The following is a 25,166-nucleotide window of genomic DNA, read 5'->3' on the forward strand; positions in this document are numbered from 1 at the left end:
AGGGGCAGAGAGAGAGGGAGACAGAGAATCTCAGGCAGGCTCCATGCTGTCAGCACAGAGCCCGAAACAGGGATTGAACTCATCAACTATGAGATCACGACCTGAGCCGAAACCAAGAGTTGGATGCTTAACCGACTGAGCCACCCTATGTTTTAATATATATATATATATATATATATATATATATATATATATATATATACACACACACACACACACACACACACACACACACACACACACATACACATACTGAATTTGTCTGCAGGTACAATTTTGCTTACCCAGTTATAGATGTCGTCAAAATTAAAGGCCATGAGTGACTCATTATCCTTTGGAATAAGAAAAGTGGATAATGTGTCCCAAGAAACATTTCTCACCATATTTCTCATAACGGTATGTTTACTTTAAAGCAGAGCAGAAGAAAAACTCTCGAGAAGATACCAATCCAAGGGCACAGCCAATTCAGCACGTTAGCTAAAAAGCCTGCCAGGTCTGTACGAAGATCCAGAGAGGGAGTGTCTAAAAACACCTGAAGGGTGCACACAAATGATCTATTCACAGCTGATTGCAGGCAGTGCCTCCAACCGCATATTTAGCTGCCGTGCATGAAAGTCACCATGCACTGCTGTGGACACCTGAAGAAAGCAGGGAACGAGCAAAGCCTCTGATTTCTGTTAGTAGTGACAGTTCCGTTAGTTTCCAATTTCACTGAATTTAAACCAAGATTTATACACTCAACAAATATTTACCGAATGTCTCCCATATGCTAGGTGTTAAGATATCCATTTATTTTTATTTTTTATACTATGATTATTTATTTACTTTTATTTTTTTTTACTTTTTTTAATTTATTTTTGAGAGAGAGAGAGAGAGAGAGGGAGGGAGGGAGGGAATGGGGGAGGCGCAGAGAGAGAAGGAGACACAGAATCTGAAGCAGGTTCCAGGCTCTGAGCTGTCAGCACAGAGCCCATCGCAGGGCTCAAACCCACAAACTATGAAATCATGACATGAGCTGAAGTGGATGCTTAACCAACTGAGCCACCCCGGCACCCTTATTTTTTAATTTTATTTAAATCCAAGCTGGTTAATACACAGTGTAATAGTGGTTTCAATAGTAGAATCTCATGATTCATCACTCATGTGTAACACCCAGTACTCACCCCAACAAGTGCCTTCCTTAATGCCCATCACCCATTTAGCCCATCCCCTCCAGTAACCCTCAGTTTGTTCTCTGATGCATTTTTTTTAGAATGCATATGTTCTATTTCAGATGTTTTTCTCTGAATTCTACTATTTTGTGAGTTTTTATTTAATTACATTACCACAGGAGCTCTTGGGTGGCTCTGTCAGTTAAGGTTTTGACTTCGGCTCAGGTCATAAACTCGCCATTCAGGAGTTCCAGCCCCAAGTGGAGCTCTGCGCTGACAGCTCAGAGCCTGGAGCCTGCTTCCGATTCTGGGTCTCCCTCTCTCTCTACCCCTCCCCCATCACACTCTGTCTCTCTCAGAAATGAACATTAAAAATTTTTTTTTTGAAAATTAGATGATCACAGTCAAACCATTTTGAAGGGGAAAAAAAGGCTTCCCTACAAATGTCTCTTAATTTTTCAGAGACAAATTTATATAACAGAATTTAAATTGTTACGTAATGACAAGTCAGGATAACTAATTGTGCCTGCTTCCCCCGAAAGATGTAGTGGACTAAGAGTTACACTCATAGCTACACATAGGAACAGACCAGATTAGGAGTTTAACAGAAACAGGGACAGTTCAGCCAGTAAGTGTCTTAAAGTGTTTATGAGGATTTCTCTGGAGTCCTTAATTGCTCAATTTTAAACTGCCTTCAGCATTCAGCTGGGGCACTTAAAACTGGGAGTAGGCCTTGAAAAACAGTTTTGCTCTAGGCTTTGAAATACCTAGGAACAGGCACAGCTGGGAAACGTGTGTTGAATCTATATTGGCGTTTCTGGGGTGGTGTTTCTTGTAAACATAGTCTCATTCTCTCCATTCTGCTAACCCTCTATTGCTGAATGTACTGAATCCACCATTACATCAAAGCTTTGCATTAGAACTCCTTTACAGAGAAAGCAGAACTCGTGAGACCTGCTTTCACCATTTTTATTGCATGGCTGTCCTTGCTCCTACAACCATCATACCAGGACCCTGAGAACCCCTGAGACCAGGAATCTCAATTGTCCCTGCCTTCCAGCAGCTGTACCTCCCAATGCCATGCTTCACCCCTTTTTCTTCTGCCTAGTATTGCCACTTCGATTTAACAAGTATTATTGAGAACCTACTAAATGGTAGGTACTGTTTTTATATCTTAGAATACAAATATGAATAAAATACAGTCAGCAGTCTCAGGGAAGAGAAAGCTTTATAGACTGGCAGTTATAATGTTACATGCTTAGGACAGTGATCATGATGTACACAACAATAAAACAGAAGTGCCAAGGAGGAGTAACAAGACTAACCTGAAGAATCAGGGAGGGCTATATAGAAAGGGCTACACTTGAATATATTCTGAATAATAACCATTTCCCAAGGGAAAAAAAGGGGGGGGGAGGGAAGTTCAGAGGATATTACATGAATAGGCACAGATATCACATGGCAGGGCATTCAGCATGCCAGGCACTTACCAAAGTGCAAAAAGGAGGTGGTGGGAGCCAAAACTTGAAGTTTCTGACATAATTTTTTTAGATTTATTAATTGATCCATTGATTGAGAGGGAGAGAGGGAGGGAGGGAGAGGGGGAATGGGAGAGAGGGAGGGAGGGAGGGAGAGGGAGAGAGGGAGGGAGGGAGAGAGGGAGGGAGAGAGGGAGAGAGGGAGGGAGGGAGGGAGAGAGGGAGGGAGGGAGGGAGGGAGGGAGAGGGAGAAAGGGAGGGAGGGAGGGAGACAGAGGGAGGGAGAGAACATGAACCAGAGAGGGGCAGAGAGGGAGGAAGTATCCCAAGCAGGCTCTGTGCTGTTGGCAGAGTCTGATGTGGGGATCTGACCCCACGAACCATAAGATCACGACCTGAGCCAAAATCAAGAGTTGGATGCGTAACCACTGGAGCCACCCAGGATCCCCATACCTTTTGTTCTAAATGTTTATTTTTGAGAGAGAGAGAGACAGACAGACAGACAGACAGAGACAGAGACAGAGACAGAGAGAGAGAGAGAGAGAGAGAGAGAGAGAATGAATATGCATGCTCATACTTGAGCAAGGACGAATGCACGCATGCTTGAACAGGGGACATGTAGAGAGAGGGCATGGACAGAGGGTCTGAAGTGGGCTCCTGATGGATAGCAGAGAGCCCAACACAGGGCTCGAACTCACAAACCATGAGATCATGACCTGAGCCCAAGTTGGATACTTAACCAACTGAGCCACCCAGGCATCCCTGACATCACTTTTCTCTCTCCTCTGATGTTCTGCTAAGGTTCCTGATTGATCAGTCCCAATCAGTAACCAAAGATCATGGAAGCCCAGTCCATATGGGTGAGCCTTCCAGGTTAAACACTAAGTGAGGAGGGGGTGCATAATGGACAGAGAAGTTAAAATTGAAGACAAATAACAAAATCTACCTCTTTGTCCCTCAGACCCTACCCTTCTCTTTCTTCCTCATGTCCCACAAATAAAGAATGCACTGTCTTATCTGGTTGGCATGACAGGTTATCAATTTAGTCACACTAACACCTGAAACCTAAGACATTACCTATTATTTTTATTCTTTCTTCTTTAAGACAGCAAGGAAAAAGATGAAAAGAAATAATTAAATAACATATTTAATTTAGTCCTGGCATTAGTAGCTGGCCATTAAGCAAACCCAAGTAGGTATCATTGATGCTTTTGTCCCCCTCGAATTCTATATCCATTTTGCTCTCTGCCGACACCTCACTTTCAAGGGTTCTTTACCTCGTGAGATGACCCAACTTTTGATTCATGAAGAATCCAAGTATTTATGTGGTCATAACTATTTTTCTTCTTTTCCCCACAGACTTGATCATAGAAAATGTACTAAGAACCACCCCAGGGTATCCTTTGGGTTCAGTACTCTCCTGGCTCGCATCTTGTAGAATCAACCCCATTTTCAACTATCCTTAGAATGAACCTTTTCTCTGCCTGTTGTTCAGAAGACTGTGGCATTCAAAATGGTAAAAGGGGAGTTTGAGCTTCCCTAGGGACTGTGTTCTAACATAAGCACTAATACTTCTAAGTGCACATAGCCTAAGATTATGGATGGGAGCAAAATATCCCGGTATTAATTTGCTTGTGCTACTGCCAACAAAATACCAGCCTGGGTGTCTTAACAGAAATTTATTTTCTCAGTTATGAAGGCTGGAAATCTGAGATCATGGTGCTAGCATAAGCAGTTTCCAGTGAGGACTCTCTTCCTGCTGTGCAGATGGCTGCCTTCTAGCTGAGGACACACATGACCTTGAAACATGCACATAGTAAGAGAGGGAAAGTGAGTGAGATGAAAGGGAGGGACAAGAGACCCTTCCTCCTCTCAGAAGGCCACCAATCCTATCAGATTAGAATCCCACCATTATGATTTAATTTCACTTTAATTATCTCCTAAAAGTCCTCTCTCCAAATATAATCATTCAGGGGTTGGGTTTCAATGTGTTAACTTGGGGAAGGGACACAATTCAGTACATAGCACCCCTTGATCCAGTTACTAGGTATAATAGGAAGGTAAGTCCCATTTTACCTCTACCCATTGATTCCTAGACGAGTGACTGCTGACTGTGAAGAAGGCAGCCCCATCTCCTGGCCTCTGGTTTCATATATACGATACATCCTATGGAAAAGCTCCATAGCTTTGCAGAACACTCTTTCAACTGGTACCTTAACTGACCTTTCAGCACACCATTCCAGTGTTGTATACACTAAATGCTAATTGTCTTAGGACCTGTGGTAGAATCTATAAATTTGCAGGCATGAGCTACCGCTGTACTTAGTGTGTTACAAAATGAGGTGTGTTTTTGTTTTGTTTTGTTTTGTTTTGTTAGAAGCAATGATGTGCAAAAACCATGGCAATAGCCAAATCATTCTCTAGGGTCACATAAGGTGGCATAGACAAATATTCTGTTAAGGGACAGCATATCACATGTGAAAATATATCTGTTTTTATGATGAGAAATTACTGTCTCCTCCATGATACAAAGCCTCCACACTTCCACCAGGTAGCCGGCTGACATGCCAGAGAAAAGATGTTGCATCAGAGGCTCAGCATCAGCCTGTGCTGTTGGCAGACTGGGCAATAGAATTGGTTACCAGCCATTGTAAGAAGAAGTCTATACTGTTTATATTGTTGAAATAGTGTATAATATCAATATTTGTCACTTTGAATATGGACCTAGTGAACAAGTAAGGGGAGTGGGAAGAGAAAGCTGATTGGCATCTAGAGGAAGAGTCATACTGTCTATCAAATTATTGAGAAGTGGCCCCACAGTTGACACTCAATGAGGAGATTTCCATGGGAATATCCTCACACTCTGCCCATTTTGGAAAGTTTCATTCACATGTTCATCATCAGACCCTCTGGTCATTTTGCTTCCAGTCTTGTTCTTTCTAGCCGACCCATGGGCCCCTGCACGTAACTCAGTGTACTTTGGACTTGTCTCCTCCAGTTTGTTTTGGATAACCAGATATTCTGTCCCTTCTCAAGGGGAAGAATTTTTTTTTACCATTGACTTTTAGGTCACCCCTGAGTAAGGCTATCGCACTTGCTAGAAGCACAGATCATGGGAGTCTGAGCCATTGGTTATGCAATTATACTTTCAGACATGCTTGAAACAGCATGGGATGCTGTGGTGCAGATCAGCTTTATGGATTCTTTTCACTAAATTTTCATAATGAAACTTTCAAGTCACATAAGTATTTGGTGCCCCATGTTCAAGTGTTTAAAGACTATCAGGGCCTAGTAGAAATCTAAAATCTCCTTTTCTAATGGAGAACAGTTGCAATAGAATCTTCCATTGAAGCTTGCCAGGAGCTCTACCCAGTATTTCTCTCTGCCACAGACACTTTTTTAATACTTGGATTTTCTGGGTATGAGGTCTATGTATAGGGCTGCATACACTACAGCCTTGAGGTGGTACAGAACCTTTGTTTCTTTGCTCCCAATTTAAACCTACCTTCTGAATTACTTAGCAAACGAGTTGGAGCTGCACATCTGGATGTGATGTGTGTGGTCTTCAACATCCACAGTTTCATCAAGCATCGCTTTCCTTGTGAGCTCTAAATGGCTCAGCAATTTATCTGCCTCCTCACAGAGGCTTTTTTTTTTTGAGTATCAATTGGTGCCTTATTTTTTCATTTTATTTTTTCCCCAGTTTTATTGAGATATAATGGACACTGGATTCAGCAGGTGGTTTGGGGGGGGGGGGTTGTGTTCCATCCTCATGTATCTTAGTAAGACAATTAAGGTTCTTGCTACTTCCTGCCTGGTATGTTCAGTTATCACATATTATATCATTAATATAATAGCCAAAGGTGTTGGCATGTAGGATAGTCAGAAAATCAAAGTATCTCTGGTCTCTAATGATAGAGAGCAAGAGATCAGAAATAATCTTCAGATAAGACAGTGAAAGTGTGTTTTCAAGTAAAGGCAAATGACTTGTGATTACATTTACTGGTAGAAATTAGAAGGAGGGGGAAGAAAAGCTATATCTAAGGTTGCATGCTAGGGCCAGCTACTGGACACAACATCTGAACTGCCGCTCTTTTTGGCAAGACTCCTTCTTAAATTCGCAAAATCCAGTCATGTTTTAATACCTATCTATCTGGTTTTTGCACCAGTCAAAAACAAGAGGTAAATGAGAATGTAATAGGAACTGTTACTTCTGCTTTTTTCAACTTTTATAGTGGCACTAATCTCCGAAAATTTCCTAGGAACACAGTATTGCGTTAAGTATATTATGAGGAGGTGGGATGTTCCAGTAGCTTCTGATAAGCAGTTTCTATCATGATAGTACACATTTCACCAATGAAGGAACTAACATGGGTATTTTGTTATGTATTAAACACACCTATTCTCACTATTTATTTTGGGCCCAGGAAAACAATCAGCACGAGTTGGACTTGGACTAAGACTCTACTTGTTTTATAATCTCTATAGGTTCCAAAGCTGTCTACTGTATTTCAAGTCACCGAGGGTTAACATGGATCTAGAGCCAGTATCCACAAAACCCAAGGATTGGGTTTTACTCTTTCCCTGTACATACTTTCATAAATTGCTCTGTGTCTCTCTGGGAGAAACTGTGGAGATACATTTACTTGTGGCTGCACTGAAGAATGTTTCCTCCAAGAGACATGGCTTCCTCCATAAACAAGTAGCTTGAATTCTGCAAGATGGCTTTGATCTAGAACTTAGGAAACCATAGATTCCCTGCAGCAGTTTGAAACTGGCTTCTACTTTTCTAATCTAGGATTTTCCCACTTATGACAGCATCTTAATAGTCCCCCCATTTATTTTATTCCTAAAGATCCTGTGATCAATTAGGTACATATTTCTGCATGGACAGCACTCTGTCCCTGTCTTTCTGCTACAAGGTAAGCCTCTGTTACTCCAGGATGTCAGGACTTCCTGAGTCCCCTGGATACTGGAGAGCCTGATACCATTACATCACCTCTCACCACCATCTTCAGTCACCAGAGTTTCTAAGGTGTGGAGAAAAGCATGTCCCCACTTTTCAGCCCTAGGCCCTCCTAGGGTTGAAGCTAGAAATTGGTTATGAGGATTACACATGCACTCTTTGAGCCTTTGGGCACCTTTTCTGTTGAGTGTGCCCTGCTAATTCTGGCATCTCAAGTTCACTGATTATAGGCCTGCCTCTAATTCATCATCCTAGCCTACTAGTAATGTTTACTTCCATTCTTAAGCCAACACAAATCATGAACACTAAGTACATTCATTTCAAAATATTCAACCCATACTAGTCTTGCATTTCATGCTACTTGGTCTCACAACCTAGAATGTATTTCACTCATGCTCGTTGGACTCCTTATGATATAAACTGGCACGATCCTACAACTCTTTCAGTGAACAGGCTACTTCCTTTCAGATTAGCACTTGTACTTCTCCATTTCAATTATGTTGGCACCTAGTTCCTCCTACACCTGCAGGCCACGAGAGGACTGGGAATTAGAGCTGACATAACCAGCATTCCATTGAGAGGCAATTGCTCCAGCTTATGTAGAGAGGTACTGCTTGCATTAACAAGACCGTTGTAGGGATGTTTGGGAATTCAAACTTCTCAGCTTTTTAAAAAATTTGCATCTGAACACTGTGATTAGCATCCGAGGCCATCAGCTTTTCATTTTCTCTTGGTTGGGTTTCTGGGACCTTCAGAGGAGTTACCCTATGTTATAATCTTTGTAACACCTATTTTCACCATAGCTTAGTGGCACAGACACTTGATCATCAAGCATCACTGTCCATTGGTACTTTCTTCCCATTTCTTTGCTCATGATCATTTTTTGGAAATGAGATGCCAATACCTGCCCATTATCATCCCCACTCTATAAGAAGAGTATACATGTGCTTCTAAAATATGTAAACAACCAAATCTCAGAATCTTAACTTTAAGGATTCCTTCCTGGGGCTACTCCTGGGACCAGTTATTTTTTTAGTCAGAAAACAGATGACATCCCCTACTGGGGTAAACGGTACTGGGAGAACTGGATAGCAACATGCAGAAGAATGAAGCTAGACCACTTTCTTACACCATTCACAAAAATAAACTCAAAATGGATAAAGGACCTGAATGTGAGACAGGAAACCATCAAAACCCTGGAGGAGAAAGCAGGGAAAAATCTCTCTGACCTCAGCCACAGCAATTTCTTACTTGACACATCTCCAAAGGCAAGGGAATTAAAAGCAAAAATGAACTATTGGGACCTCATGAAGCTTCTTCTCTTTGCACTGCAAAGGAAACAATCAACAAAACTAAAAGGCAACCAACGGAATGGGAAAAGATATTTGCAAATGACATATCAGACAAAGGGCTAGTATCCAAAATCTATAAAGAACTCACCAAACTCCACACCAAAAAACAAAGAATCCAGTGAAGAAATGGGCAGAAGACATGAATAGACACTTCTCTAAAGAAGACATCCGGATGGCCAAAAGACACATGAAAAGATGCTCAACATCACTCCTCCCCAGGGAAATACAAATCAAAACCACACTGAGATATTACCTCACGCCAGTCAGCGTGGCTAAAATGAACAAATCAGGAGACTATAGATGCTGGAGAGGATGTGAAGAAACGGGAACCCTCTTGCACTGTTGGTGGGAATGCAAACCGGTGAAGCCACTCTGGAAAACAATGTGGAGGTTCCTCAAAAAATTAAAAATAGATCTACCCTATGACCCAGCAATAGCACTACTAGGAAGTTACCCAAGGGATACAGGAGTGCTGATGCATAGGGGCACTTGTACTCCAATGTTTATAGCAGCACTTTCAACAATAGCCAAATTATGGAAAAAGCCTAAATGTCCATCAATTGATGAATGGATAAAGAAGTTGTGGTTTATATATACAATGGAATACTACTTGTCAATATGAAAGAATGAAATATGGCCTTTTGTAGCAACGTATATGGAACTAGAGAGTGTTATGCTAAGTGAAATAAGTCATACAGAGAAAGATACCATAGGTCTTCACTCTTATGTGGATCCTGAGAAAGTTAACAGAAGACCATGGGGGAGGGGAAGGGGAAAAAAAAGTTACAGAGAGGGAAGGAGGCAAACCATAAGAGACTCTTAAATACTAAGAACAAATTGAAGGTTTGTGGGGGGTGGGAGGGAGGGGAAAGTGGGTGATGGGCACTGAGGAGGGCACCTGTTGGGTTGAGCACTAGGTGTTGTATGGAAACCAATTTGACAATAAATTTCATATTAAAAAAAAAAAGAAAAAATGTAGAGACTTTTTTTTTTTTGCTTTAAGTAAATCAACAGGGAATTATGAAGCACTCCAGAGCTAGCAGGCAGTAGTAAGTTACCACCATCTTTAGGCTGGAAGTGGTAAGATAAAGAAGCAATTACTGAATTCTGGGGAGACCTGTATCTATAGGAAAGGCCTCCCAATGGGAGCACGATCTCTGTCAACCTTCAGCCCGGCAGCAGGAAGCTGGGGGACTAAAATTTCTGACCTCTCTATCCTTCCATTGATCTTCTACCAGTGACTCTCATTGGCTGAGACCAAGCACATTATAAGAACACAGTCTCTATCAGGGGCGCCTGGATGGTTCAGTTGGTTGGGCATCCAACTTCAGCTCAGGTCATGATCTCACAGTTCGTGAGCCCGTGTTGGGCTCTGTGCTGACAGCTCAGAGCCTGGAGCCTGCTTTGGATGCTGTGTTTCCCTCTCTCTCTGCCCCTTCCCCTCTCATGCTGTGTCTCTCTCAGTCTCTCAAAAATGAATAAACATAAAAAAATTTAAAAAAAAGAACACAGTCTATATCTTTTCTCACTGTTCTTGAGGAATGTTTTATAACCTTCTCTCCTTGTACTCCACACACATTCTCTCCCTTTTCCTTTCAGCTGATGGCCTTTGATCTTACCAAGAAAACCCTAGCAATCAGAAGAGAATGTTCACAGATTGCCAACACCATTTGCAGCACTTGTACCTATAGCATATGCCCCCATTTCTGTTACCCATATATCAATTTCCATTTTTCCATGTAAACCAGTCTTTCCCCAAATCCTGCATTTATGCAATTCACCTGCTCAAGCATTTCTCTCTAGTTCTTCTCTACCATTTCTTCCAAATCATCAATGTTTCCTTTTTTATTGTACTGCTGCTCTCAACACATCAATATACTATTATCTTCCCTGTCATAAAATGTTCTTTTTTTTTTTTTTTTTGCTCTCCCTTCCCCTTCTAGCTACTACCACAGTTATTTTTTTAGTGTTTATTTATTTAGAGAGACAGACAGAGAGAGAGAGAGAGAGAGAGACAGACAGACAGACAGACAGACAGCAGGGAAGGGAAGAGAGGCGGAGAAAGAGAATCCCAAACAGAATTTACACTGTCAGTGTAGAGCCCAATGTGGGGCTTGAAACTCACAAAGTCTGAGATCATATCCTGAACCAAAATCAAGACCCAGACACTAAACCCACTGAGCCACCCAGGCACCTCATTTTTTTTCTTGTTATATAAAAACACCATGTGATTCTAATACTCTTTCCAGAAACTCTCCTACTATTAACCCTGAAACCCACTGAAGTGGCTTTTACCCTGAAGCTCCTCTTGTTATGGCCAATAATGACCCACATTGTTAAATCCAGTGGTTACATTTTAGTCATTTAATTGACCCATCAGCAATAGTTGACATAGTTTGTTGCTCACTTCTTTTTATGTTATTTATTTTGAGAGAGAGAGAGAGTGTGAGCGCACGCAAGCAGGAGAGGGGCAGAGAGAGGGCGAGAGAGAGACAGACAGACAGAATCCCAAGCGGCTTGGCACTGTCAGCGTCGAGACCAATGTGGGGATTGATCCCACGACTGTGAGATTATGACCTGAGCTGAAATCGAGTCAGTTGCTTAACCAACTGAGTCACTCAGGTGCCCCCATTACTCACCTTCTTAAATAATTTACTTTAATACCAGGATACTGTACATTGTTGATTTCTAACTTCCTCTAAGGTCACTCTTTATCAACATCCTTTACTGCTTTCTCATTTTCTCCCCAACCTCTTAATATTGAACTGACCCAAGTTCAGTATTTTGTCCTCTTCTGTCTATGCTCCCTCCCTTAGTGACTGTATTATTTACCTTAATGGCTTTAAATAATATTTATGTTAATTACTTCCAAAATAATACCACCAATTAGACCCTTCTAAATTCCAAACTTATATATTCAACTGCCCTTCGTGATACCTCTGCTGATATGTTTAATGTCTTGATAATCTTTTCTCAAAATCTGCTCTACCAGTAGCCATCCTCATCTGAGTTAATGGCAACTTTCCAGTTGTTTGGGTGTGGGGAGGGGGGCGGCAAAAAGTCATCCTTGACCCCTCTTTTTGTGCCACATCCATAACACAAATACTTCCGGGTCTCCTTTCAAAATATATCCGGACTCTCTTTCTTCAGCAGTTATCATAACCATTTGTTCTAGGCTACCATCTCTTCTCCTCTCTTAACTGGGTTACTGCAGTGTTCTCCTTGACTTTATCCTTACTTTTCTAAAGTCTTCTGAACAGGATAGCCAGAATGTTGCATTTAAAAAACAAACACTGAAAAAACCAACAAACAAAAACAAAAAAGAAAAAACCAAACCAAACCAAACAAAAAAAACCTCCCTTCAATGGATCCACCTTACACTGAAAGTAAAGGCAAGATTCCTTACAATAGCCTAAAAGGCCCTAGAAAATACCAAGTATGCTTCTGTTTTACGACATTTGCTTTAGTTGCTCCCTCTTCCCGGAATATTCTTTCTCCGGACACTGTTTTTGCTCATTCCCTTACCTCACTCAAGTCCTGGATCATATCTCATCTTTTCAAAAAGGTGTACCCTAACCAGTTATCTAACACTCCTATCCTTCCTCACACCCTTCCCTCCTAACACTTTCAAGTCACCTACCTTACTCTGTTCTTTTTTCTTTGTATTCCATTACTAACTTTCATCACACTAAGTTATCATTTTTTAATATGTCTGTATTTCCTTATAATGCCTCTTGTTTATCATACGTTTCCCTCTCTTGATCATTGAAGTCAGTGAGGACTGAGGTGTTTGTCTGATTTGTTCACTGATAAAGCATCTGGCATATAGTAAGCACTAAGTACTGAAAGAACAAATGACTACTTTATAAGACGTAGAACTCAAGAATTCAGAAAATACCAGTGTGAATATCAGTAGATATCAGCACTAGACACAGATTATTTTCTCCCACCTCTTCCCATCTGTCTGGCAGACCGCATTAAAGGAAGCACCTAATAAGGCCAAAGAACGTTCTCTCCATTCAAAATCCTCTTAAACCTCTTATTTTACTCAAAGATGCTGTGATTCAATCTGCAGCCGTAATTCTTGTTTGACTTAGCCATGAGCTCTTAGAGAGGAAAACCAACAAACGAGACCAAAAAACAGAGTGGTAGATGTGTTTACAAACTGGCCTTGAAGGTAAAACCAAACTTCAGGTGAACAGATCATTTTTTTTTATCTGTTTTTTGACCACGTATATTAGTGTGAAACATTTTTAGTTTTAGTTTTTTAATTTAATATTTATTTATTTTTGAAGGAGAGAGAGCACGAGCAGGGGAGGGGCAGAGAGAGAAGGAGACACAGAATCTGAAGCAGATTTCGAGGATCTGAACTGTCAGCCCAGAACACGACGTGGGGCTCACACTCAGGAGCCGTGAGATCATGACCTGCGCCGAAGTCGGATGCTTAACTGACTGACCACCCAGGCACCCCAGTGTGAACCATTTAGAAATGAGAGAGTAAGGTACAGTGATTCTCTTAAAACTCAACCTACAAAAATATGCATTAAATAGCAAATTCTAGTGGAGCAGACTCAACCATTGACTAACGTAAAAAACTTTCTTTTCCTAAAGGTATCAGTAGGTTGTGTTAGAAATCTGGAACATAGATTAATATTTTTCCCCATCATTTCCCTTCCCAAATCCTTTAAGAACTACTCATAGCTGTTGGGGTAAAGTTTAGGTTTGTTGATATGTCTCAGAAACCCTTGTCCACCTTTCCAAGTCTCATCTCATCCTTCCTTCTCCCTTGTTTCTTTTGTTTCTGCCAAAATGACCATCTAAAATAACATGTTTTTGTTTTTGTTTTTGCCTTCACAGCCTTCAAGTGCTTGTATCTATGCTGGGGATGCTCCCACCACCATTCTTTAGTTAGTTAATTCATACACATTCTTCTGATATTAACTCAAAAGACCCTTTCTTAGAAAAGTCTTTTCTGACCCACAGATTAGATAAGGTACTCTGTTACTTACTTTCAACTAAGGCATATTTCATATTTCTTTTACAATATTTTATACATTTTGAATGTATACATTTATTTGTTTAATTTTTTGCCTCAGTTTTCCCTCCCTCAAAAGACTGGACTCTAAATTTATGACCACAAGAACTATATTTGGTTTTTTTTTATTACTGTTTTCATTTTGCCCAGCATATGCTAAACCCATAATGTAGATTAGAAAAAAGAATGAATAAAGTTTATTAACTAGATTCCTAAACCCCACCTCCTGTGTTAGGCTTCTGGGTTATGATTTCCCTTATTACTCTATTTTCATATTAATTGGCATTGTACTTTATGGCAATTGCCTATATATACACACTATATATATGTATATATATATATATATGTGTATATATATATATACATATATAATATATACATATATATAGTGTGTATATATATACATATATATATACATATATATACATATATACACATATATACACATATATATATACATATGTATATACACATATACATATGTGTATATACATACATATATATATATATATATATATATATAAAGAATGACATGAAAAAAACAACATATCTGATTTCCTATGTGAGTGGCAAATCTCGTCATTTTGCTTGCCATTCTGTATATAACACACCCAGAGCAGGTAGTTATTAAATTAAAGTTTTTGTTTGTTTCAACACTTCTCCATTAGGCCAGCAAATATTTCTCACTATACACCTGTTTCAGCAACGTCTGTGGACAGGTTATACTTTATAGTTTTTACAGCTCAGAAGCCTAGAATTAGTATGTAAATCCTGCCCAAAGGACTTTTATTAAAAAATGAATAAAGTTGACATAATGGAAAGAGCTCCAGTCTAAAACTTTATACCCCAAATATCTTCAATATAATCTAATCCATGAAGAAAAGACCTAGTTTGGGTAAGGATATATTAACTACTTAAAATCTAATGTAGCTTCTTTCTGTAAGATCTGCCATAGCACTTCCTACTACATCACATAGTATTTCTAAAATACAATGTACAACAAGATCCAGGGACAAAAGCCTGTGTACTATTCTTGGGCCTTACCCTAAGTTAGTGCTTCTTCTTCTTTTGTGGCTTTTTGTTATTCCTTAAATCAAGTAATGTACTGAAGCCAATTCATATGACTTGCAGGAGCCAACTTTTAAATTTTTAGGAATTTTGTGAGCAAGCTGTTAAACCATTGGCATCTTTTAGCTGACTATGAAACGAGTATTTACACTATGGTAATTAGTAGATGCTACATATTTGGGTTTTTGTCTCCAGGAAACCAATTGTTAAATATTTACTAGTACAACATTGCTTGACTCCTTTGTGACAACTCCTTGATAACATGATGAAATTACCTTATGATGCCTATGCCACAAAGTAACCTCCAGATAAATAATTCCCTGAGGTGCTTTATCTTTGTGTTTGTATCTACCCTCACAGTTTTTATGGACCTAACATACATCAGTAAATATTTCCTATTAAAGAATAAATACTCATCTTTTGGTTACACCATAATCTAGTCCATGGATCATACCACAACAACCAAAAACTATTGCACTTTTTCTAATGAATGTATGGAATCCCAATTTTGGATTAATTAAACCTTGAGAAGAGAAACAAAAATCTCAAGATAGTAATACATGCCTTAACAGTTTCAATGGTGATGTGTATCAAAGTAAGGTTGTAAATATAATTATGGGATTTAGAGAATGATCTCACATCATAATAGACACAGACCATTTAAAGTATGGCATCTCTGTATAGCATATTGAACTTCTTGATTGTAATTTTTAACAACAATTATAGATGCTGCTTCAAAAGTGAAGTGTTTTGGATATGGGGAAGTCACAGAATCAAGTCTTCTTTGTTACCTGCTTTCACACTCAATGCTGCAGTTCTGAGAGGATGTCAATGACTACTCAGAATTCTGCTCCTCTTTGAATACTTTTTCTGCTTTCCAGTTTTCTTTAAACATTCCTATTCTCTAGACAGGCAGGATAAAAACTAGTGAAATAAACCCTTATCATCCCTTTGTCCATTTTCTCCTGATCTACTTTCTTCTTTTCACCTTTGAACTAATGGACGCACTCAACATTTAAATGTCTCCTGATTAAATAAAAATAGGTAGCAAAAGAAAGGGAGGTTACAGAAAGTATAACTGCAATCATCACACTCAATTCCTGTAAACTCCCTAGCCTTGGGTATGAGACAAAGATGCAAGTATCCTCGCTTCTATTCAACGTTTTATTTATTCTGTAACCAACCAGAACAATATGGTTGTTCTGGAGAAGAGTGGACAAAGAAATGGCATTTTTAGATAAAAGAAATGAAACTGGCATCATCTGAAGACAATTGTTTATACTGAAAATTCAGAAGAATCGACACATTTTTAGAATAAGTGATTTTAGCAAGAAGGCTGTGTAGAGAGCACACAAATAAACTGTATTTCTATAGGTTATCAACATAGATAAAATTAGAATTTAAAATGTTAATAACCTTAGCAACAAAATGTATCCAGTGTTTGTTAATCTAACAAAAACTGTAAATGAAATAGCTCTACACTAGAAACTCCAAAGAGCATAAAAGAAATTAAAGAAAATATAAGTGAATAGGTATACAGGTCTACGGGTTGGGAATTCAAATTTATAAACATGTCTACCCTGCCCAAATTAATCTATAGATTTCATGCATTTACAATTAAAATACCAGCAAGGATGTGTGTATATACATGTGTGCAAATGGACAACTAGATTCCAAGAGCCAGATAGAAATAAAAATTGCTAAGCATAAGACAAGGCAATCTTGAAGAAGTCAGACATAACTAACAAACTTACTCCATTCATCAATAGCTAAGACAAAGTTGTCTTGTTTGTTTGTTTGTTTTTTCCCCAAGCCAAACTGTCTCCAGCTTTATTAAAGATACTTTTCATAAACAATCATGGTATTTCAGGCAGGACATGGGGAGACAATCATTAACAGTATACAACAACTTTCAAACTCCCTTCTTCAATGGACTACCAAGATCAGAAAGCCACTATAAAACCCAATGAAGTCTTCATTTGATGCTCTGAACAGGGAAAGTTTAGAGTGAGGGTTGACATTTCACATTTAGTATGTTGTTTAACAACTTTTCACAAGCTGATCCTGACTTTCGGGAAATGAAATGAAAATGGCAGAATTATCAATCTAAAGCTCCACAAGCTAAAAAAAAGGAATTCTTTTGAGGGATGCCATCTCCATGGTGACACTGTAAAGTCCAATGCAATACTGATGCAACGTTAGACATGTCTACCATTTGAATAGAACAGAGAGTTAAAAAATAGACCCACACATAAATACTCAACTAGCTATGACAAAGGTAACCCCAGTGCTTGAAGATAGGAAGGGCCATTTCAATAAATGGTGCTAGTTCCTTTATATGAAAAAAAGTACCTGGATTTCTACCCTACAATTAACCAAAAATCAGCTACAGATCAATAGCACATCTAAATATGAAAGTAAATCAATAAAACCATTAGGAAAATAAATAGAAACAAATATATGAGGTAGGCAAATAGTCTCAAAAGGGGCACAAAAAGTGCTAATTATAAAAGAAAAAAATATTAGATGATCTTAAACTTAAGAACTTCTGTTTATCAGAATTCACCCCTTCTAGTATGGAAAGAAATTCACAGTATGAGAGAGGATATTTATTATACACAACTGAAAAAGGACTAGTTTCTGGAATATATCAAGTTCTCTAATAAATCAGTAACAAAATTTACAGCTTATCCAATAGATGGACAAAAGATTTAAGAGGACATTTAACGAGAGGATATCTAAATTACCAATAAATATATGTCAAGATATTTATCTTCACTGTGTATCAGGAAAATGTAAATTGAAATCAGAGCTTGATATCAGAGCAAAAACATGCCTGCCTGATAACTCAATAATTATACTCCTAGGTTTCTACCTAATACATTGTACATGTTTGCCAAATATATGTATTATAATACTCATAGCCACATTCATAATCTCCCCAAACTTGTGATGACCCAAATTCTTATTGTTGATTAAAGTACGCTATATTCCCAAAATGAAATGTCATACTACAAGGAGAATGGACGATTTTCAACTACACAGAAGACTCTGGATACATCTGATACGTAATGTTGAGCAAAAGAATTCAGAAGAAATACATACACCAAGATTCCATTCATGTGAAGTACAAAAGCATACAAAGCTAATTTATGCAGAACACAGGGTAACAGTTACTCTCACAGAGATAGAGGCTGCAAGGAAGAGAAAGTAGCATCTGTAGTGTTGGTAATGATCTGGGGTATATGTTTGTTTACTTTGTCTTTGGATTTTATCTCAGAGCTGTTTAGACTAGGCCATTTAGCTGTGAAAATTCATCAAGCTGTACACTCATGATAGATGATCCTTTCTAAATGTTGATTGCACTTCAATAGGAAGTTTTTTAAAAGAGTGGAGAAAAAAAGGTTTTTTTTTTTTTTTATCGCAGCGTCCATATATTCATTGTATAATATAGCTCTCTTTTATGCTATTGCATATATTTTCTCTTTGAATAGTGAGGTTGTGTTTTTACTAATAGACAAAAATTCCAAACCAAGCTGTGTCCCATTATATACATCTTGTATTATATAACAGAGGGAGGGAGTACAAGCTATTTAATTCTGATATTTCCATTTCTGGTATAAAAACCAGAAGGTTCAGATTTAAATATTTTTTATTAGAACCACCCATGTCAAGAAAGCAGGCCCAACACGTGTGCCTCAAATCATTCCTGTCATCAGTCTTTTCAACATAATCAGAACATATAATCTTTCATTATTATGATAGAAATGCATTAATTTTTCCAGTCTCGCAGCCTTTAAAAATATTGTTAAATATTTAAAGCAAAGACCCATCTTGGAAAATGTTATGCATATTCTCTAATGGAAATTTTAAATTTTTTTTTTCAACGTTTATTTATTTTTGGGACAGAGAGAGACAGAGCATGAACGGGGGAGGGGCAGAGAGAGAGGGAGACACAGAATCGGAAACAGGCTCCAGGCTCTGAGCCATCAGCCCAGAGCCCGACGCGGGGCTCGAACTCACGGACCGCGAGATCGTGACCTGGCTGAAGTCGGACGCCTAACCAACTGCGCCACCCAGGCGCCCCTCTAATGGAAATTTTATACTGAATTTCTCAGAACCACCAAGTGGACCTTCTTTTGTAAAAATTATGGGGAAAAACATAATAGTCCACACACAGAAACCATCTCAACATATCAGTATATGGTGCATTATGGTTATCAAGATTAGGATTTCCATAGTGATTTTCACTTAAAATTTCCCAAAAGCCCATGTTCCCATCAACTACAAATGTTTACTGTTTAATACGCTGAAATCCCCTGTTTTTGTATTTTAAGGAAATCGTTGTCCTAGTATGTAAACTGGAGTGTTGTGGGCCAGATGAAAGGTAATTTGGTTGCCTCTCTTTTATAATAAAAAGATATCATTATTTTCTGATTTCCTAAGTCCAAATACTTCCTACATTTAAACATGGATACTCACGTACTTATTCGCATGTACACGCAGAAATACATAACAACCCAAAATAAAATAGCTAATTACATTCACCCAATTCTTTCAATTGTCCTGACATATTTATGTTACTTCACTCATATTTCTAACTTAGATATTACTCATAGTTACAAAATTCATTCAATTGTCACTACTGGCTTTGGCTTGATTGTAGAAAGTTGGAAAAGGCATCACTTCTCCCGCAATATTAACCCAGAAATGCTAGTTAAGTTTTAAAGACTATGTCTTTTATTGGATTCACCAGATACGTGAGGCTACATGACACTCAGCCCAAAACTTGAAGGACAGGAATCCCTAAGGAGAAACTGGATGGGAGTGCTTGCTTACCTGTGGCAGATGTCAAACAGCATACTGCCATAGGTGCCAATGATAAGAATTCAGCTGAAACTTTAAGACTCAGCTAAAGGCTGGGTGTGATAATTTACAAGAAAGTGTAGAAACTTGGGATGCAACAGATACAAGAGGAATTCACACCCACTTGAAGGTTCTTTTCCACAGACTTCAATATATGCTCACAAGAAAAACTGGTTAGTGGACAAGAATAGAGAGAAAACCTCATTTCCAATGCAAGCCTGGAGGAGGGGAAAAATAGCTATTGCAAATTCCCACTGGGACCCTTCTCTCTTATATCTCCCATAGACCAAAAGCCTAAAGCTTCTAAGGGAGCCATAAGAAAACACCATCACCCTCAGGATATATGTGAAAATCCAGTACAGCTGAGGAAAGAGGAATAAAAAATAAAATTTAAAAATTAAAAAAATATATAACAACCTCTACTCCTGAAGTAGGGACAGAAATACACCATGAACCCAGACCATGAATCTCCCTACCTGGAAGAGGAGTAGGATCATTGAAAAGTCTTCCTTCCTAAAAAGCAGGGACATTGCACTTCTTTAAGATTGGGGTTGGACCAGAATGGTAGAGATTCCCTCCACTACTCACCTCTACCAGCCTAGTAAGTGTTATATAAGAAGTAATGGCAGTCTAATCCTGCTTAAAGTCATCCAGAAAGAGAAACCTTCCCTGAAGTTAGGTGCAATGTTCAGACCTAAAGATAAGGGTAGGAAAAACAAAATGGGAAAACTCTCTGGGAGATCAGTCTCCAGCCTAAACACAAGATAACTAAGAGGCATTTGTAGCCTGTGGTGCACTGAGGGAAGCCACAGCAACAAATCAAACCTAGCCCAACTCCTGACTAGACTGATTCAGCCTCTGACACGAACAATTCAGAAAAAAGAGGATGTGTGCTTTTGCAAGCATCACTATTATTTACCTAAATTTTTACCATGCTACAGAAGATACTGGATTTCATCCTCCAATTACAAGATACAATAGGAAGGAAGACAAATAATACATGGTCAAGAGACAAAGCAATCAATAAAACCAGATTCAGACATGGAATTTTAAATATAGTTAATAAGTTGAAGGTTACAGTGGAAACAGTGGACAACATGCATGATCATATGGCATTCTTTAAAAAAAAATAAAAATAAAAATGCTAGAGATGAAATTCACAGTACAGAGGTGAAGAATGTTTCCGATGGTCTCATTGTAGGTGATATAGGTGAGGGAAGAATCAGTGAACTGAAGATACATCAAGTGAAATTACCTAAACTGATATGCCAATGAATAATAATAGTAATAATAAGAACAGAGTAGACAGCAGCTAAGGACAGTGGGAAAATATAAATCTAACATACACGCAAATAAATCCCTATAAAAAGGAGAGTGAAACAATGGGGCAGAAAAAATATTCAAAGATGATAATGTAGAAGAAGTTTAAAATAAAAACACTGTCTCTAGAAGCTCAGAGAACAACAAGCAGGATGATTTTTAAAAATCACATATATTATTCAAACAGTTAAAAAATCTAAGATAAAGAGAAAATCTTGAAGGCAACCAGAAAACATAACAAATTATACAGAGGAAACAAAAGTAAAATTTGCATCAGAATTCTTGTCACTGACAAGATAATAAAATGACATCTGGATAATGCTTTAAAAAAAAAAAACTTAACCCATAATTCTATACTCAGTGAAGATACTTTCAAAAATAAAGGAGAAATACTTTTTTTTTCAGACACAGAAAAGCAGAGAGTACTTTACTTAAAGACATAAATACAACAAATTGTAAAGAAAGCTTTTCATCTATAAAAAATACCAGGCAAAAACTGGCATCTACACAAGTTCAAGAATGTTGAAAATAAAGATAAACATATAATTTGTCATGTAATTGCTTAGCAGATAATTGACTACTTAAAACAAAAATAGTTGTAATGTACTACATGTTTATAGCATACATAAAAGTAAAATGTGTGACAAAGTAGCACAATGGATGGCAGAGAGAAACTGTCATATGATATGTTGAATATATAGGAAGTGGTACAATATTATCTTAAGGCAAATTGTGATTAAAGAGGCATATGGTGGGGGAGCCTGCCTGGCTCTGTCAGAAGAACATGTTAGTCTTGATCTCAAGGTCGAGAGTTTGAGCCCAAATTGGGTGTAGAGATTACTAAGGGAAAAACAAACAAACAAACAAACAAAAAGACACAAATGGTGAAGTCTGGGACAATAATCAATTTTTTTTTTTAATATCGGGTATACATAATGAGTCAAGAGTGGAAATAAAATGGATTTGTAAAAAATACATAATCCAAAATTATTCACTTAATGGCAAGAAAAGATTTAAAAAGAAGCAAAAATATATGGAACAATTAGAAATAAACAAGATATAGGCTTTAATCATATCAACATCAATAAATGTAAGTGGTCTAAATACACATTTTAAAAGACAGATGGTCCAAGTGCAAAACAAAGCAAGGCCCACCCATAAGCTGTCCTAAAAGCCAAAACAATACAAAACACGCAAAAGAGAAAAACATCGATAGTTTAGAGGAAAGAAGAGGAAAAAGGTATTATTTCCAAAATTAAGCTCAAGTGGCTATAATGTAGACCTCAGGGGTACCTGGGTGGCTCGTGGGTTAACCATCTGACTCTTGATTTCAGCTCAAGTCATGATCTCAGGGTTGTGAGATTGATCCCCGCTTTGGGCTCCTTGCCAAGTATGGAGACTGCTAGGGATTCTCTTTCCTTCTGCCCCCCCCACCCCCCCCACCCCCCCCCCCCCCCGCCGCCGACACTCCTTCTCTCTCTCTCTCTCTCTCTCTCTCTCTCCCTCCCTCCCCCCCCCCCCACTCAATAAATACACATTAAAAAAGACAGAAGAAAATGTAGACTTTAGAATCAGGAATATTGCAAATGATACATAGGAAAACTGAATAATGACAAAGGCATCAGTTCACAAGGACTTGATAACAATCCTAAAGAAGTATGTACCTACCAACAGAACTTCCAATTAGATGAATGAACATTGGTAGAGCTAAAAGAGGAAACAGGCAAATCTATAATTACAGTTGGAGAATTTTTCATGCTTATTTCAGTAAATGATAAAACTGTGGATAGAAATCACTGTGGACCTGAAAATAATATGATTTGACCTAATTGTGGTTTATGAAACATTCCACCAAACTACAAAACATTTTTTCAATCATGCATGTAACTTTTACCAAAACAGGGCATATTTGGAACATAAAACAAACTTTAATAAATTTGAAAGAATTATACCCTATGTGTTCTTAGCCCATGACAAAATAAACTATTTATCAATATGAAAAAGGTATCTGCAGAGTCTCCACATTCTTGGAAATTAAACAACACATTTCTAAACAACCCATGGCTGGAGAGAAAATTAAAAGTGAAATCAGAGAATATGTTTAACTGAATAAATATATATTACAAATTGGGGGCTGCTGCTAAAGCAGTATTAAGAAGGAAATTTATAGGATTATATGCTTATATTAAAAAAGAAGATAGATTGAAAGTGAATTATCTAAGTTTACAGATTTAGGAAAAAGAGAGTAAGTTAAACCCAAAGAAACCGGAAACCCAAAGAAAACCAAAAATTAGTAAAATTAAGATTAACAGAAAAATAATCAGTAAAATTAAAAAAATGAAAAGCTGGCTTTTGGTGAAGATTAATACAGTTGATCAGCTTCTAGCCAGACTTATCAAAAAGATAAAAAGTGTGCATGTGTGTTTGGGTGTGTGAGAGAGGAGAAACAGCGAGAGAAAGGAAAGAGAGAAAGGAAAGAGAGAAAGGAAAGAGAGAAAGGAAAGAGAGGCTACCAATTTTAGAAAGAGCAGATATCACTCTAGTACAGACCCTACAAACATAAAAAAGATAGCAGTAAAATTCCACACTAGTTGTATATTCATAAAGTTGATAGATGAATAGACAAATTCCTTGAAAGAGAGAAGCTGGTAAAGCTCACTTTAGAAGAAATATATAATCTGAATATTTCTATATGTATTAAAGAAATTGTATTTACAATTTAAAACATTACAAAAAATAAAAACCCAGGGGCATGTAACTTTGCAGGTGAATTCTATCAGACATTTCAGGATGAAATAATTTGATTTCATACCAATTCTTCCAGATTATTAAAGAAAACGTAATACTTTCTAAGTCATTGCATGGGTCAGCACTATTGATATAAAGACCAAGGACATTAAGGATTAAATACATTAAAAACAAACAAACAAACAAAACCCTAAGGTCCTATATCTCTCATAAACTTAGGAAGGTATATTCTCAACAAAATACTAGCAAAATGAATTCAACAATACATAAAAAGGATAATATATCCTTACAAAATACAGTTTACTCTAGGAATGCAAGATTCATTTAATATAGTAAAGGAATCAGTATAATTCACCATATTGACAAAAGAAGAAAGTAAATTATACATTCATTTCAATATATGCAATAATAAAAAAAAGCACTTCACAAATCTCAGCATCCACTCATGATAAAAAGTCTTAGTAGTAAACTAGGAAGAGAAGGAAACATTCCAAGTCAATGAAATTGATCTACAAAATACCTACAGCTGGCATCATACTTCCTGCTGAATGATATAAGATCAGAAATAAAGCAAGGAGTTTCACTTTACCATTCTTATTCAACATTTTATCAGAGGCTGCATTTAGTTCAAGAAAGCAACAAGAAATAGGATGTATACAGATTGGAAAGCAAGACTGTCTATGTAGAAAATCCTAAGGAATCTACAAAAAAAAAAACCAATAGGAATATAGTAGAATAGTAAGTGTAGCAGGGTCACATCATACAAGGTCGATATATAAAAATACATTATATTTCAATATAAAAGAAAATTATGAATTCAAAATTTTAAAGGATTATTTATAATAGAAACAAAATACAAGACATACTTGTGCATAAATCTCATAAAATATATGTAAGACCTATCTGCTGTAAACTATAAAATATGGATTAAACAAATAAAAAAGACCTCAACTAATGGAAAAATTTACTATGCTCATGGATTGGAAGACTCCATATTATTGTCAATTCTTTGTAAACCGTTCTATAGACTCAATAAAATTCTGATGCAAATTCAAACAGGTTTTTGTGTGTAGAAATTAATAAGCTGATTCTAAAATGTATATGAACATGCAAAGGATCTAGAATAACCAAAAGGGAAGAGCAAAGTTGAAAGACTCACACTGCCTAAATTCAGGCCTTATT

The sequence above is a fragment of the Felis catus genome, chromosome C1 (genome assembly GCF_018350175.1).
Source record: "Felis catus isolate Fca126 chromosome C1, F.catus_Fca126_mat1.0, whole genome shotgun sequence".
Classification (NCBI taxonomy): domain Eukaryota; kingdom Metazoa; phylum Chordata; class Mammalia; order Carnivora; family Felidae; genus Felis; species Felis catus.